This window comes from Orycteropus afer, unplaced genomic scaffold, assembly GCF_000298275.1.
Source record: "Orycteropus afer afer isolate SDZICR_OR568_19922 unplaced genomic scaffold, OryAfe1.0 scaffold00044, whole genome shotgun sequence".
NCBI lineage: Eukaryota > Metazoa > Chordata > Mammalia > Tubulidentata > Orycteropodidae > Orycteropus > Orycteropus afer.
The window spans coordinates 7,772,113-7,788,370 of NW_006921631.1; positions in this window are offsets into that span (position 1 = coordinate 7,772,113).

Below are 16,258 nucleotides of genomic sequence, written 5' to 3' on the forward strand. Positions count from 1 at the left end.
TCTGGATTTCTATCTGTAGATTTAGAGTCATTTCTAATTTTTCATTTATTTTGTCATTTTGTTCTTGTATTTTCTTCCAAAATTGTTCTAGGGTTTTGTCTGTTTTCCTTGGTCTGTCTCTCAATTGTTTGAAGATACCTAAATATAGTTCTTTGAAATTCCTTATCAGGGAGTTCCAGTGCTGCATCTTCCTCAGGGATGTGTTTTGGGTCTGTATCCTGGTCCCTTGGTTCTCCTGCTTTACCTTGCTTCTTCGTGTGGACTGTGATGCTCTGTTGTCTCCAAGGCATTGTGACATTTTTGTGTTTATATTTAATTGGTGATTATATGTTGGAGTAATTGCCCACAATTTTCATTTTCTTTGTTTTGTTTATATGTTATCTCTACAGGCAGGGTACTGTGCTGTGCTCCTTTATTCACTAGTTGATAGCACTGATACACTCACCACCTGTCTCCTTTCCTGTTGTCAGCCTCTTGTATGTCCTTGCTGACCCTGGCAAACAGAGCCTGTTCTTAGGTCCCTGGAATCTGACTGAAAATGCTATCACTTTAAAATTCAAAATGGTTGCCACTTGTAAACATTCAAAATGACTGTGCTCTCGGTCACTTTAAATATCAAAAATGGCCACCACTTGTAAACATTCAAGATGGCTGTACCCTTGGTCACTTTAAGTATCCAAAATGGCCACTGCTTGTAAACATTCAAGATGGCTGCACCCTTGGTCACTTTAAATATCCAAAATAGCCACCACTTGTAAACATTCGAAATGGCTGTGCCCTCAGTCACTTTAAATATCCAAGATGGCTGCCACATGTAAACAATCAAAATGGCTGTGCCCTCCGGACAGCAGAAAGTCCACAGTTCAGGTTGTCTCCCTCCTTGCTGTTTCCCTTCGTAGTCATAGGCCACTAGACCAGTTGTCCCTGTAGCCCTTGGTGACCAGAACTGATCTTTAGGTCAATTCTTAGGTCCCAACACCACTTGGAAATATTCAGACTGTTGGTCTCGTCAGAGTAGCTGACAGTCTGCAGCTTTGACTCTCTCTGTACTCACTGTTTTCGTTCAGGTTTTTCCACTAGTTGGTGCCTGATCCGCTTCTGTATAGTTCCTTTCAAAGCTCAGGGTTCCAGGATTATCTTCTGTATCTCTGTCAATTGGTTTTTCTTTTCTTTGTTGAAGAGGTTCTGTGTCGCTTGTCTGTCTATTCCTCTATCTTACTGGAAGTCGCTTATAAGTTCTCTTCTTATGAACACAAGACATTCTTCTTCATTTTCAGATTTTTGGATGTAACAAAATAACTTCTGGATGTATCAGTGAATGCAATTCATCTAATTTTTCAAAAAATCTTTGAAAACTCTTCACATAAGAAATCTTTTAAAAATTTTTTAAAATTGAATACATATGCTGGAGGAAGGGGGAAAAGTGTTGTGCTGACAGAGAATGAATGTTGTTGTTATCTGCCATCAGGTAGGCGACCCCATGTACTATGGAAATGAATGTTGCCCTGTCTTGTACCATCGTCCTGCACCATCCTCATCATGGGTTGCAGATTGGACCATTGATCTATGGAGTTTTCATTGGCTGATTTCAAAAGTCGATCAGGAGGCCTTTCTTCCTAGTCTGTCTTAGTCTGGAAGCTCTGCTGAAACCTGTTCAGCATCACAGCAACCCACAGACCACCACTGACAGACATTGGCTGGAATGGATTCTGGGACTCCCACGTGGGAGGCGAGATTCTACCACTGAACCACCACTGCCTTCAGAGTTGATAAAGATTATAAACAAAGGATCAAGTAAAGAAGTACTTTATGGGATGGTGACTTGTGTTAAGGCTGGTCTAACTTTTAAACGATTTTGAAAATGTATTATTTATAGGTGATAGTACCATATTCCAAGAAGTAAAATGCTAGGATAAACTGTGGGGATGACTGTCATCGTGAAAGAGAGAGATGCCCAACTAGCCTCCAGCTGTTCTAGCTTCAGCCACCATCAGACAAAAAGTAGCCAGTGAAACTGAAATGTTTTTTTCTTTCTCCAACATTGTACTAAACACCTCCCAGGGGTGGGAGGGCGAGGGAGGGAACACTGCAAAAATAAAAAATAAAATAAAAAAATAAAAATATATAGTCCTCTCATTCATAGATTCCTTTATTCAGTCTAGAGACAGTGTTTGGTGCATATGTAAACATGTAGACTTCATGTAAGGAGCCCAGTACTCCAATGGTTAAGCAGTTAACTGCTAACCTAAAGGTCTGCAGTTCAAACCTATCAGCCACTCCATGGAGGAAAAGAAAAATGAATTATATGAAGTTTGTGAGATACTATTTTTTCCATTGTCACAAATGAAGAAACCAAGACTTACCATGGTCACGTAACTTATCCAAGAACTCAGAGTTCATAAGTGGTGAAGCTGGGAATTAGTTTTGGAAACTTAGGTTCCCAAGTCTCTTTCTACTAGTATCTTTCTGCAAATCATTTAAATAGTTCTGTAAGAGGAGAGGTTTCGAAGCATCGGTTACAACCCAGGAAGACACCAGAAATAAGTACAGATGAGTGGCTTTCAAACAATGGGGGTAACAAGTGGTTACATGAAGTCTGTTGTTTGCTGTCAAGATGATTCAGACTCATAACTACTCTGTAGGACACAGTAGTACTGCCCCATAAGGTGTTCTAGACTGTAATCTTTACAGGAAGAAGCATTGGTGATGTAGTGCTTAAGCACTAGATTGCTAACTGAAAGATTTGTGGTTGGAACCCATCAGTTACTTGGTGGGAGACCGATGTAAAGATTTACAGCTTTGGAAACCCTTTGGGGCAGTTCTACTCTGACCTATAGAGTCACTATAAGTCAGAATTGACTGGAGAGAAATAGTTGTTTTTTTTTTTTTAAATCTTGACAGGAACAGATTGCCAAGTCTTTTCTTCCATGGAGTGGCTGGTGGGTTTGAACTGCAGACCTTTAGGTTAGCAGTTAACTGCTTAACCATTGAAGTACTGGGCTCCTTCCATGAAGTCTACATGTTTACATATGCACCAAACATTGTCTCTAGATTGAATAAAGGAATCTATGAATGGGAGGACTATATATTTTTATTTTTTATTTTTGCAGTGTTCCTTCCCTTCACCTCCCACCCCTAGGAACCAACAAAGTTTCCTTCCATATATAAACCTTTCCTTGACTTTTTATGATAATGAACTAATATAATATTAGTCCTTCTGTGATTGACTTATTTCACTCAGCATAATGGGGAGGACCATGTAAGTATCTAGATGATGTTATGATTAATAAAATAAAAATGTGTTTAAATCATTGTTGATTTAATAGTGGTTTTTGTGACTATACTTTCTTAATCAATAGATAATGGAAATACAGTTGCATTTGAAGGTGTTGACATTTTTTATTTGAAAATGGTATTTTCATACATAATTGGTTCAGAACCACTCCTGACATTGTTTAGGATCAAGTTGGTACTTTCTCTTTGTTGTCTCACAGTGTCTCTTGAACACCTCAATGTCACTTAACAAATTTTATTGAGTGTGTATCCAGGCCCTGTTAGGAATTGGTAATAAAAGAAGATTAAGATGAATTCCTTCTTACTTGTAATTATCTGGTTAATTGGTTATTTTATAGACATCACAGGGAGGAGTAGACAAACATGCCCAGGAGCTAAGGAGCCTCCTGTGAGCAAAGGGATTAAGACTCTGGCCTCTTTATTCTATTCTTTTTAAATTAATTGATGTATAATTTATACATAACATGAACATATTATTTTAAATGTACAGTTTGATGAGTTTTGACAAATATATACACACACTTATGTTCTCACTATCTTAATCAAGACTCAAAATAGTTCCATCAACCCAAAATTTCCTGCTTGTTCCTTCCCAGTGAATCTCACCCCCACATCCATTATTTCAGGCAAGAAAGGTTTATTTTACTGTTCTGGTGCACCATATAAATGCTTCATATAGACTTAAGACTCAAAGAGCACTAATAATGAGTTGTCTGGAGAATTTGGGATTTGATACAACAAGGGTTCAATGATACAGGAGTATCTCAATTTTTTTCAGTATGAGAGGGCAGCAAAAGAAGCAGAGCTCTGAAAAGAAGGAGAAGAAGAAGGAGAAGGAGGAGGAGGAGGAGGGAGAGGGGGAAGGGGAGGGAGAAGAGGAGAATTGAATGAAAGTTTCTTTAGCTCCATAGTGTTTCACTGAGGAAAGCCAAGGTCAATAGGAAATTGGCCTCTGGTTGCAGGGCTGAATAAGAGAAATTGTAGAAAACAGGCCAACTATCCAATTGAATGGAGTCTTCTGGCAGATAGAATTCTATTGGAATCAAAGCTCAGGTTACTCTAGTTATGTATTTGTTTAATTGGTTGGCAGAATATATTTTCTGAAGATGGCTGCTACATCAATATCTCCCACCTCACATGATCTTCTAAAACCTTGCCATTCCTCCATCGAGATGAGGACTCTAATTCCCCTTTCTCAGAATGAATCTGGATGGTTTTGTATTGCTTGTAATCAATATAAATGCTGCTGATACTACATGACTTTGGAGTCTTGGTCAGAAATAGCAATGCATATTTCACCTTGTTTATTGGAAGCCCTCTCACTGGAGCCTTAAGCTGCTATGTGAACACTTTGACTGTCATAAGACTGCATGTTGTGAGGAAGTTAAGGTTGTGTGTCCACTTGGCTGGGCTGTGGTTTTGAGTGGCTTGTCAGCTGGTTGTAGTTATTCCTCATGATGAGATTGTAATCACCTCCATGGTGGAATCTGCTGTGAGTACCTAATCAGATAAAGGGATGTTGTTTTTGGGATGTGGGCTGCTTTTTGTATATATGGCTAAGCTTTGAGAAAGATCTCTAGCTTTTTGGCACATCTGGATCTTGCATTTGGCTGAGACTTCATTTCAGTGGCCTGCTGTGTTGCCTGCCGATCTTGAGAATGCTCCTGGACTTGAATCAATGGCCTACCATGTTGCCTGCCAACCTTGGGATTGTGCCATTTTACTTGCCTACCTTGGGTTTGTCAGCCTTAGCAGCCAGCAACTGTGTGAGTTAGGAGATGCCTTCAGCTCCAGTGGGTCTGGAAGAAGAGGCAGGATTGAAGTCCAAGGTCAAGGGACCTTCACCCAGCCTCTAGAGCTAGCACTCTGAATTTGGACTGCTAGCCTTCTAAATGGGAGCTCTGGTAGCGTAGTGCCCAAGGCTCTGGATTGCTGACCAGAAGGCTGGTGGTTCAAACCCACCAGCCACTGTTCAGAAGGAAGGCTGGGCAATCTACTTCTGTAGTGATACTGCCTCGGAAACCCAAGGAGGAGTTGCTATGAGTCGGGTCCAACTCGATGGCACATAACAACAACAACAGCCTCCGAAACTGTAAGAGAATAAATTCTTGTTTATTAAAGCCATCCACTTGTGGTATTTCTGTTACAGCAGCACTAGAAGACTGAGACAAAGCCCAAACTATGTCATATGAAAAGACCAGATGGAAAAGGACTAAGACCACATAAAGAAAGAGAGTGATGCCTAACTAGCCTTTTGCTGCTTTAACTTCAGCCACCATCCGACTACAACCTCATGAGAGACTTGAGCCAGAACCTCTCAGCTGAGCCCTTTCTAGATTCCAGGTCCACTGAAATCATGAGAGAATAAAATTATAGTTGCTGGTTTGAGCTAGTATGTTTTAGGATGATTTATTATGTAGCAATTATTAACCAGAACAAGCTTATATTCAGTTTTTAATTTTGAATTATTTATTCTGTTTACTCCATTGGATTAAAAGCCCCTCTGAGAGAATATTTCCTAGCTCCTGAATCTTCTTTAATTTTTTTCACAGTGACAGAAGAGGGAGCTTTGTGGGTGCCCAAATATATATTGTTTTCACTGACTTGCTTTTGACATCTATTGATTGACTGATTGGTTTTTACTACTGATTTAAAGTTGACATGGTGATTCTTTTTTTTTTTTAATAATTTGTTTTATTTTTGTTGTTGTTGAGAATATACACAGTAAAACATACACCAATTCAACTATTTTTACAGGTATAATTTAGTGGCATTGATTATATTCTTCAAGTTGTGCAACCATTCTCACCTTCCTTTTCTGAACTGTCTCTCCCCCATTAACATAAATTTACTGCTCCCTAAGGTTCCTATCAAATCATTTGACTTGTTGTCAGTTGGATCCCATATAAATAGGTTTTAAAGGAGCACAGTACTCAAGGCAGACATTCTTTACCAATTAAAGTAAACTATTGTTTGGTTTTAAGAAGACTGCAGGGGATATTTTTGGATTAAGGTTTTAAGATTATCTCAGGGCAGTAATTTCAGGGGTTCATCTAGCTTCCGTAGCTCCAGAAATGTTGGATTCCATGAGATTTTGAAATCCTGTTTTGCATTTCCTGCCTTTTGATTACTATTCATCTACAGAATCTTTGATCAAAATGTTCCTTAATGGTAAGTGGGCACCATCCAGTTCTTATCTCATTGCAGAGGAAAGATGTAGTTGCTTACAGAAGCAATTAGCCACACATCCATTTCCTCCTTCTATTCCTTATTCTCCTTCTTCCTCTGTTGTTCCAGGCAAATAGAGACCAATTATGCCTCTCTTGGCTGCTTACAAGCTTTCAAGACCCCAGGTACTATGCAATGAAGAACAAAAGCAGAAACTCTAAACACATTATTAGACTAGTTAACTGGGGTATTCCATGAAACCATGACCCTAAAACTCTGAAGCAAAGAATCAAAACCCATGAGGTGTTTGTACATAAGCAGCCTCAGCAGCTGGTTTTTATTTTATTTTTTGGTTGTTGTAAATATATCTATCCACAACTTTTGCTAATTCAACTTGAGGCATTTGTTTGTTTATGCATTCATTTGGGGATATTCATAGGTTCCAGAATGGGTTGGCTATAATCTTTATGGAAGCCACTCACCAAGCCTGGATCTTCTGTGGTGCCTCTGGGTGGATTCAAACAGGCAACCTTTGGATTACTAGTGAGTGAATACCATTTGTGCCAACCAGTGACCTTCCAATTAAACTTTTTACAGGTGTACAACTTACAGTAATTATGATAATTGACTGTGCAACACTTCCCTTAATCAATACAATTTTTCCACCAATGTAAACTCTGTACTGCATAATCAATAACTACTTTTCTCCTCCCTCCCACACCTGATAACCACTATTAAACTTTGGTCTGTATACATTTGCTTCTTCTTATCTTTTTATATAAGTGAGGCCATACAATATTTGTCCTTTTGTGATCGACTTAGTTCACTCAGCATAATATCTTTAAGCTCTATCCATGTTGCAGCATGTAACGATGAGACTTTATTTTTCCTACTGGCTAAATAATGTTCCATTGTATGTATGAACCACCATTTTGTTTATTCATTCATGTATTGATGAGCATTTAAGTTGTTTCCACCTTTTGGCTATTGTGAATAGTGTTGCAGTGAACATTGGTGTATAAATCTCTGTTTGAGTCTCTGCTTTCAAGTCTTTTGGTATATACCTAGGAGAGGAATTGTTGGGTCATATGGTAGTTCTATTTTTACTTCTTTGAGGAATTGCCACATTGTTTTCCACAATGGCTATACAATTTTGAATTCCCACTAGTAATGGATAAGGGTTCAAATTTCTCTACGTCCTCATTGAGATTTTTTATTTACTTTTTTCATCTTAGCTATCCTAGTGAGAATGAAGAGATATCTTATTGTGTTTTTGATTTGTTACTCTTTGATGACCGGTGATGTTAAGCCTCTTTTCAGGTGTTTGGTAGCCATTTGAATGTCCTCTTTGGTGAAATGTCTATTCAAGCCCTTTGCTCATCTTATGATTATATTATTTGTCTTTTTGTTATTAAGTTGTCAAAGTTTTATACATATTTTGGTTATTAGATTCTTACCAGATACATGGTTTCTGAAGATACTCTCCCAGATGATAACTTGTCTTTTTTTTTTTTTTTTTGACTTTTTGGGTAAAGTCTTGATGAACAACAACAACAACAAACAACCCAACTCATTGCAGTCAAATTGTTTCCAACTTATATAGTGACCCCTCCTTGAGTTTTTGAGTCAGTATCTCTACCAAAGTAGATTGCCCAATCTTCCTTCTGAGGAGTGGCTTGCGGGTTTGAACCACCAGCCTTCTGATTAGCAGTCAAATGCTTTAGGCACTATGCCACCAAAAGTTTTAAATTATCATGAAGTCCCACTTATTTATTTTGTCTTTTGTTGTTTGTGCTTTTGTTATCAGATAATCCATTGTTAGAGCCATACCTGATAGCATCACCCCTGCATTTTCTTCTAAGAATTTTATGATTTTAGTCTGCAGGTACTTAACTCAGACATAAGAAGCTCTGGTGGCATAGTGCCTAAGCCATTTGACTACTAACTAGAAAGTTGGCAATTCAAACCCACCAGCTGCTCCACAGAGGAAGATGGGGCAATCGACTTCCCCAAAGACTCATCTGTCAGTTTGTCACACTGGGGTGGCTTGTGTGCTGCTGTGAGGCTAGAGGCTATGCCAACCAGTATTTCAAATACCAGCAGGGTCACCCATAGTGGACAGGTTTCAGCAGAGCTTCAGACTAAGACAGAATAAGAGGAAGGAAGGGGCCAGCCACTTCTCAAACAATTGGTCAGTGAAAACCTTATGAAAAGCAGTGAAACATTGTCTGATATATTACTGGAAAACATTATGAATAGCCCTGAAACATCCAATATAGTGCTGGAAGATGAGCCCCTCAGGTTGGAAGGCACTCAAAATATGACTGGGGAAGAACTGCCTCCTCAGAGTAAAGCTGATCTTAATGATGTGGATTGAGTAAAGCTTTTGGGACCTCCAGTTGCTGATGTGGAATGACTCAAAATGGGAAGAAACAGCTGCAAGCATCCATTAATAATCAGAACATGGAATGTATGAAATATGAATCTAGGAAAATTGGAAGTTGTCAAAAATGAAATGGAACACATAAAGATCAATATCCTAGGCATTAGAGAACTGAAATGGACTGGTTTTGGCCATTTTGAATCAGACAACCATGTGATCTATTATGCCGGAAATGACAAATTGAAGAGGAATGCTGTGGCATTCATCATCACAAAGGATGTTTCAAGATCTATTCTGAAGTACAATTGCTGTCAGTGATAGGATAATATCCATATACTTACAAAGAAGAGCAGTTAATACTACTATTATTCAAATTTACACACTAATCACCAAGGGAGCTGTGGTGACTTAGTGCCTAAGGCATTTATTTGACTGCTAACCAGAAGGCTGGTAGTTCAAACCCACCAGCCACTCCTCAGAAGGAAGGTTGGGCAATCTGCTTTTGTAGTGACACTGCCTTGGAAACCCAAGGAGGGGTTGCTATGGGTTGGATACGACTCAATGGCAGTGAATTTCATTTTAGTTTTAACCACCAAAGCCAAAGACAAGGAAATTGAAGATTTTTACCAACTTCTACAGTCTGAAATTAATCAAACATGCAATCAAGATGTGTTGATTATCACTAGTGATTGGAATACAAAAGTTGGAAACAAACAATCACCAGTAGTTGGAAAATATGGCCTTGGTGATAGAAATAACTCTGGAGATAACGCTGATAGAATTTTGCAAGACCAATGACTTATTCACGGCAAATACCTTTTTACAACAACACAAAGGACTGCTCAGCCTGGGAATTTTTAGGGGGTTTGAAATTTCCCTTTGGATGCGTTTGGAGAAACCAAAATATCTGTCAGGGGTCCTGTTACCAGCATGAGTTTTGTTAAGAATAAGAAGAAAAAACAAAATCAAGAAAGAAGGAGGAAGAGAAAGTTCACAAAGTGATAGATAAAAGGTAGACATAGGCTTACACAACTTGTTAGAAGTGTCTTCTGAGCCAGTGGGTGGCCAGGCTGGAATGGATCTGAGAATATGTGCAAAAACCCACCCATCTTTTGGGAATATTATACCTGAGTCTGGGGGATTGAGGATGGGGCCTGTGGTGGTTATGTTTTTGTGTCAACTTGGCTGGGCCTGGTTGAGTGGCTGGACAGCTGGATGTAGTATTCCACATGATGAGACTGGTAATCAGCTCCATGGTGGAATCTACTGGGAGCAGCTGAGTAGCTGCCTTTGGGAATGTGGTCTGCTTCCTGTATATAAGGAGAAGCCTTTGGGTATGGTCTCTAGCCTATGGCACGCTTGGACCCTGCATGTAGCTGTGTCATTGCTCAGCAGCCTGCTATGCTCTGCCGACCTTGGGACTTACAATGGACTTAAGTTAATGGCCTGCCATGTGAATCAGTAACATCGGGACTGTGCCTTTTTACTTGTCAACCTTGGGGCTTCTCAGCCTCAGCAGCCAACAGCTGTCTGAGTGAAGAAATGCCTCTAGCTCCAGTGGGCTGGGAGCAGGAGACAGAGCTGGACCCCAAGGTTGAGGGACTTTCACCTAGCTCCTAGAGCCTGGCACTTTGAACTTGGACTCAAAGCCTCCAAATTGTAAGAATAAACTCCTGTTTGTTAAGGCCATTGCATTTGTGGTATATTCCTGTCAGAGTGGCACTAGGTAACCAGAACAGGGTCTATATGACCAGGACTGGAAGGCTTTGTGACCGGTTTCCAGTCTTAGTGGAAAGCACTGCTGGTTTAGGGCTTTAATTGCCTGGGGCTAGCTAAAGAACAAGTTAATCCCTAATAAGGAGGAGGGAGGTGATCTAAATGTGACAGGGAGGGAGAAGGGAATGGCTAGTAGTTTCTTACAAGCACAGTTAAATGAGAGGGGGGTTGAGACCCTTTTTGGGGGTGTTGGAGTTACTGACCCCACAACAGTTATACATGTGAACTTCACAAGATGGAGTACACAGGAATCAGATTGACTGCCTCTGTGGAAAGGGGTGATGGAGAAGCTCAATATCTTCAGCCTAAACAAGACCAGGAGCTGATTGTAGAACAGATCATCAGTTGCTCATATGCAAGTTCAAGTTGAAGCTGAAGAGAATTAAAACAAGAGCCAAAATATGACCTTGATTACATCCCTCCTGGGTTTAGAGACCATCTAAAGAACAGATTTGATGCACTGAACACCAATGACCGAAAACCGGAGGAATTGTGGGATGACATCAAGAGCATCGTCCATGAAGAAAGCAAAAGGTCATTAAAAAGACAGGAAAGGAAGAAAAGACCACAATGGATGTCAGAAGAGACTCTGAAAGTTGCCCTTGAATGGAGAGTAGCTAAAGCAAATGGAAGAAATGTCAAGATAAAAGAGCTAAACAGAAGATTTCAGAGAGCAGCTTGAGAAGACAAAGTCAATTATTGTAATGAAATGTGCAAAGACTTGGAGTTAGAAAAGCAAAAGGGAAGAACATGCTTGGCATTTCTCAAGCTGAAAGAATTGAAGAAAAAAGTTAAGCCTCAAGTTGCAATATTTACAGATTCTATGGGCAAAATGGTAGCTCTGGTAGCATAGTGCTTAGGCATTTGATTGCTAACCAGAAGGCTGGTGGTTCAAACCTACCAGCCACTCCTCAGAAGGAAGGTTGGGCAATCTACTTCTGTAGTGATAGTGCCTTGGAAACCCAAGGAAGGGTCGCTATGAGTCGGCTCCGACTCGATGGCACATAACAACAACAACAACATGGGCAAAATATTGACTGATGCAGAAAACATCAAAAGATGATGGAAGGACTACACAGAATCACTGTACCAAAAAGAATTGGTCGATGTTTGTCCATTTCAGGAGGTGGCATATGATCAAGAACCAATGGTATTGAAGGAAGAAGTTGAAGCTGTACTGAAGGAATTGGCAAAGAACAAGGCTCCAAGAATTGATAGAATACCCATCAAGATGTTTCAACAAATGGATGCCATGCTGGAGGCACTCACTTGTCTATGCCAAGAAATTTGGCCAATTGACAGGAAAAGATCCATATTTGTACCCATTCCAAAGAAAGGTGATTCCATAGGATGTGGAAATTATCTAACAATATCAATAATATCACATGCAAGTAAAATCTTGCTGAAGATAATTCAAAAATGGTTGTAGCAGTATATTGACAGAGAACTTCCAGAACTGCAAACTGGATTCAGAAGAGGATGTGGAATGAGGGATATCATTGTTGATGTCAGATGGATCTTGGCTGAAAGCTAAGAATACCAGAAAGATGTTCCTTGTGTTTTATTGACTATGCAAAAGCATTTGGATCATAACAAATTATGGATAACATTGAGAAGAACACTTAATTGTACTCATGAGGAACCTGTATAGAGACAAGGAGACTGTCATTAGAACAGAACAAGGGGATACTACATGGTTTATAAACAGGAAGGGAGTGCATCAGGGTTGTATCCTTTCACCATACTTATTTAATCTGTATGCTGAGCAAATAGTTGGACTATATGAAGAAGAACATGGCATCAGGATTGGAGGAAGGCTCATTAACAACCTGCAATAAGCAGACAACACAATTTTGCTAGCTGAAAGTGAGGATGACTTGAAGCACTTACTGATGAAGATTGAAGACTACTGTCTGCAGTATGGATTACACCTCAATATAAAGAAAACAAAAATCCTCACAATTGGACTAATAAATAGCATCACGTTAAATGGAGAAAAGATTGAAGTTGTCAAAGACTTCATATTACTTGCTTCTACAATCAACACCAATGGAATCAGCAGTCTAGATATCAGATGATGTATTGCATTGGGCAAATCTGCTGCAAAAGAACTCTTTCAAGTGCCGAAGAGCTGAGCTGTTTCCTTGAAGACTAAGGTGCGCCTAACCCAAGCCATGGTATTTTCAATCACCTCATATGCGTGTGTGGGCAATCTATTTCTGTAGTGATATTGCCTCTGAAACTCAAGGAGGAGTTGCTATGAGTCAGAAAGCAAAATGATTTATTGAGTATCCATACCCAAGGAGACAGAGAGAATCACGTCTCTAAAATGTCTGTCTCCCCAAGCAAAGGGGTAAACATGACTATATAGGGAGACAGGAAGGAGGTTGAAGATGCCTTGGACTGCCAGCAATGTCTTTGTTCTTCTCTTCTCTGGTTACTCCAGACTCAGCACTCCTCTTCCCAGGGTTGTCTTGCTTCATAGGGTACTGTTCTCAGCTGAAACAATTTGTGGGAGAGGGTTATGCTTAGAAGAATGTATAATTGAAAATAACAAACCTAAAGAACTCAGCATCCATAAAGAAGTTGGCTATTTACTTAAAAGAATGCAAAAGGGAGGGAAAATAACGAGTTAGTCACTATGATTAATGTCTACTTTAATCATGTCTGCTAGTCTGTCAAAGTTCTGCAGTTGCAGCAAAAGAACCTCTTCAGCCTTCTACTTCAGCCTTCCACAGAGGGTTATGTGAAGTATCCTAATCTATAGGGTACAGTAGAAGCCTAAGGCTACTTTCAGTCACTGTTGAGAATGAGATTTAACAGGGGAAAATTGTATAAACACTGAGGGTTGGGCAGGCAATAGAGTGGGATGAGGGGGAAAAAAATCACTAGTTTTAGATCTATTTTCTACTTTGGGTTACCAGAAAGTGGCAAGCATAAGTGTGGGTGAAGAGGCTACAGCAGCAGCCACTTAAAATAGTGGGTACATTTTCTCCTCCCTTGTGGTGCCATCTGGCCAACTTCTACATCAGGTTAAAATCTGAAAAAAAGGGACGAGACAGTAACGCAGGAAAATTGCTCTTCTCTTAAGTGGGAAGTTTGGAGAGAGTAGTGTCTTATGCTGGCTTGATTTTGTTTCATCAAATTAAAATGTTATAATCTAAATAATTTATAATTGTTGTTAGGTGCCGTCAAGTCATTTCTGACTCATAGCGACCCCATGCACATCAGAACAAAACACCGCCCGATCCTGCGCCAGCTCTATGACCCTTGCTATACTTGAGCCCATTGTCGCAGCCACTGTGTCAATCCATCTCGTTGAAGGCCTTCCCCTCTTTCATCGACCTGCCACCTTACCAAGCATGACATCCTTCTCCAGGGAATGGTCCCTTCTGACAACATGACCAAAGTTGTTTAATTATAATTAAAAATAGAAATTAAAAACGTTACTAGGCCTTATAATCAGTGGTGAGATTATTATGTGACATGATAAACTTAGTTGAATAAAATTGTGTATATTTGTGTAGTAAAGCAATGTTTAATCTTTAAAGATATATTTGTGGTTTCAAAGTTAATAAAAGGAAAAAAATCTTCACATTAATATTTGACAGAGTAATAAGTTAAATTAGTTAAAACTATAAATCATTTCTATATAAAACTTTTTCTTACATGTATATTTCTTGCAGTATATAATTTAAAAATAAATGACTTATAAACTTCAGTACTTTATAGAGAATAGGTGTCAGGTGTTAATAAATAATTTATTCTCTTTTTTTTTTAAAAAAATATTTTTATTTTTGCAATGTTTCCTCCCAGTAATTTATTCTTGCTTAAATAAGAAAGAATCTACATTGAAATGAGACAAATGCATACTATTAAATAACGCATGTATTCACTAGTCTTGGATCTTTAGGGAAGGCACATAAAAATAATTCTTTATAGTTCAAAATGTTAAAACTTAATGACTATAGTCACCGGTCTTAACCCTTTTGTTTGGATTTTGTAGTTTATTTGGCTTGCACTTGACATGAACGTTTTCAGTCTAAAGAAATAACAACAAAAGATAGACAAACTGGATCTACAAAAGTGTGGCTATGTTAAATTGTGTAGAAACATTTGGTTTGTTTACCATCATATCCGTTTCTAACCGTTTTCCTCTTCTGCTTTACATCGCAGGCAGCCAGACTTTGCAGGCTGTGTTACTGGGTATCTGAGTTTCCTATGGCTGCCCTACAAAATGACCACAAAGGTAGTGGCTTTGAAGAACAGACATTTATTTTCTCACAGTTCTAGAGGCTAAAAGTCCAAATCAGGGACTCAGCTGTGTGGATTCTTTCTGTGGACCTCTGTCCTAGTTTCTGGCGACCACTGGCAATCCTTGGTGTTCCTTTGCTGCTGATAGATGAATCTGGTCACATGGTGTCTCCCCAGCTGTGTTTGTCTCTCTGTGTCTGTTGTTGTTACAGGCCATGGAGTCGGACCTGACTCATAGCGATCCCTCTTTGGGTTACTGAGGCAGTATCACTACAGAAGTAGATTGCCCAACCTTCCTTCTGAGGAGTGGCTGGTGGGTTTGAATCGCCAGCCTTTGGTTAGCAGTCAAGTGCCTTAGGCACTATGCTACCAGAACTCCTCTCTGTGTCTGTACTCTCCTTTATAAAATACTGCTCAGAAGGGATTAAGTTTAGGACTCCTCCTACTCCAGCATAGCTTATTAACAAAACAAAAGAAAAACCCTATTTCCAAACAGAAACCTATTCACAGGTGTTAGAAAGTCAATGTCCATTTTTTTTTTTTTTAAATTATCATTTGGTGAAAGTTTACAGAGCAAATCAGTTTTTCATTCAATAATTTATATACATTTTGTTTTATAATATTAGTTGCAATTCCCTCAATGTAATAGCATTTTCACACTTCCTTTCTGGGTTCCTTATGTCCATTTGTCCTTCTTTCCTACCCTTTCCTGCCTTCTGAGCTTTGTTTTGGGGGAAAATGCTGCCTTTTTGGTCTTTTATGGCTAATTGTTCTGAGGAACATTTTCTTCACGGGTGTTATTCTTCACTTATAGGCCTGTCTGTTGTTTGGCTGAAAGGTGATCTCAAGGGTTCATTTCTGGGTTTGAAGGTATCTAAGACCCTACATTTTTGAGAGACACAATTCAACCCATAACACTGAGGTTTCCATATCAGCTGGCTTCTGGCTGGGTTTAACCAATGGGAGGCACTGGAGGAAGATAGAAGGAAGGGAAAAGCCGAGATATTTCTTCCTCATTCTCTCTGTCTTGGATGGTGTTACCAGTAGCAGCTGTGACTCTTCTGTGGCCTTATCTTTTACAGTATGGTCCTGCCATGACCTGATTTTACTGAATGATCCTGGTCTAGGCCTCCAGTAACCACCTTTTCTCTTTGTGCTTTCAGGACAGGACTGTTATTGTTAGGTGCTGTCGAGTTGGCTCTGTCTCATGTGACCCTATGTACAACAGAACAAAACACTGCCTGGTCTTGTGCCAGCCTCACAATCCTTGTTGTACTTGAGCCCATTGTTGCAGCCACTGTGTCAATCCATCTTGTTGAGAGTCTTCCCCTTTTTCATTGACCCTCCGCTTTACCAAACATGATATCCTTCTCAAGGTACTAA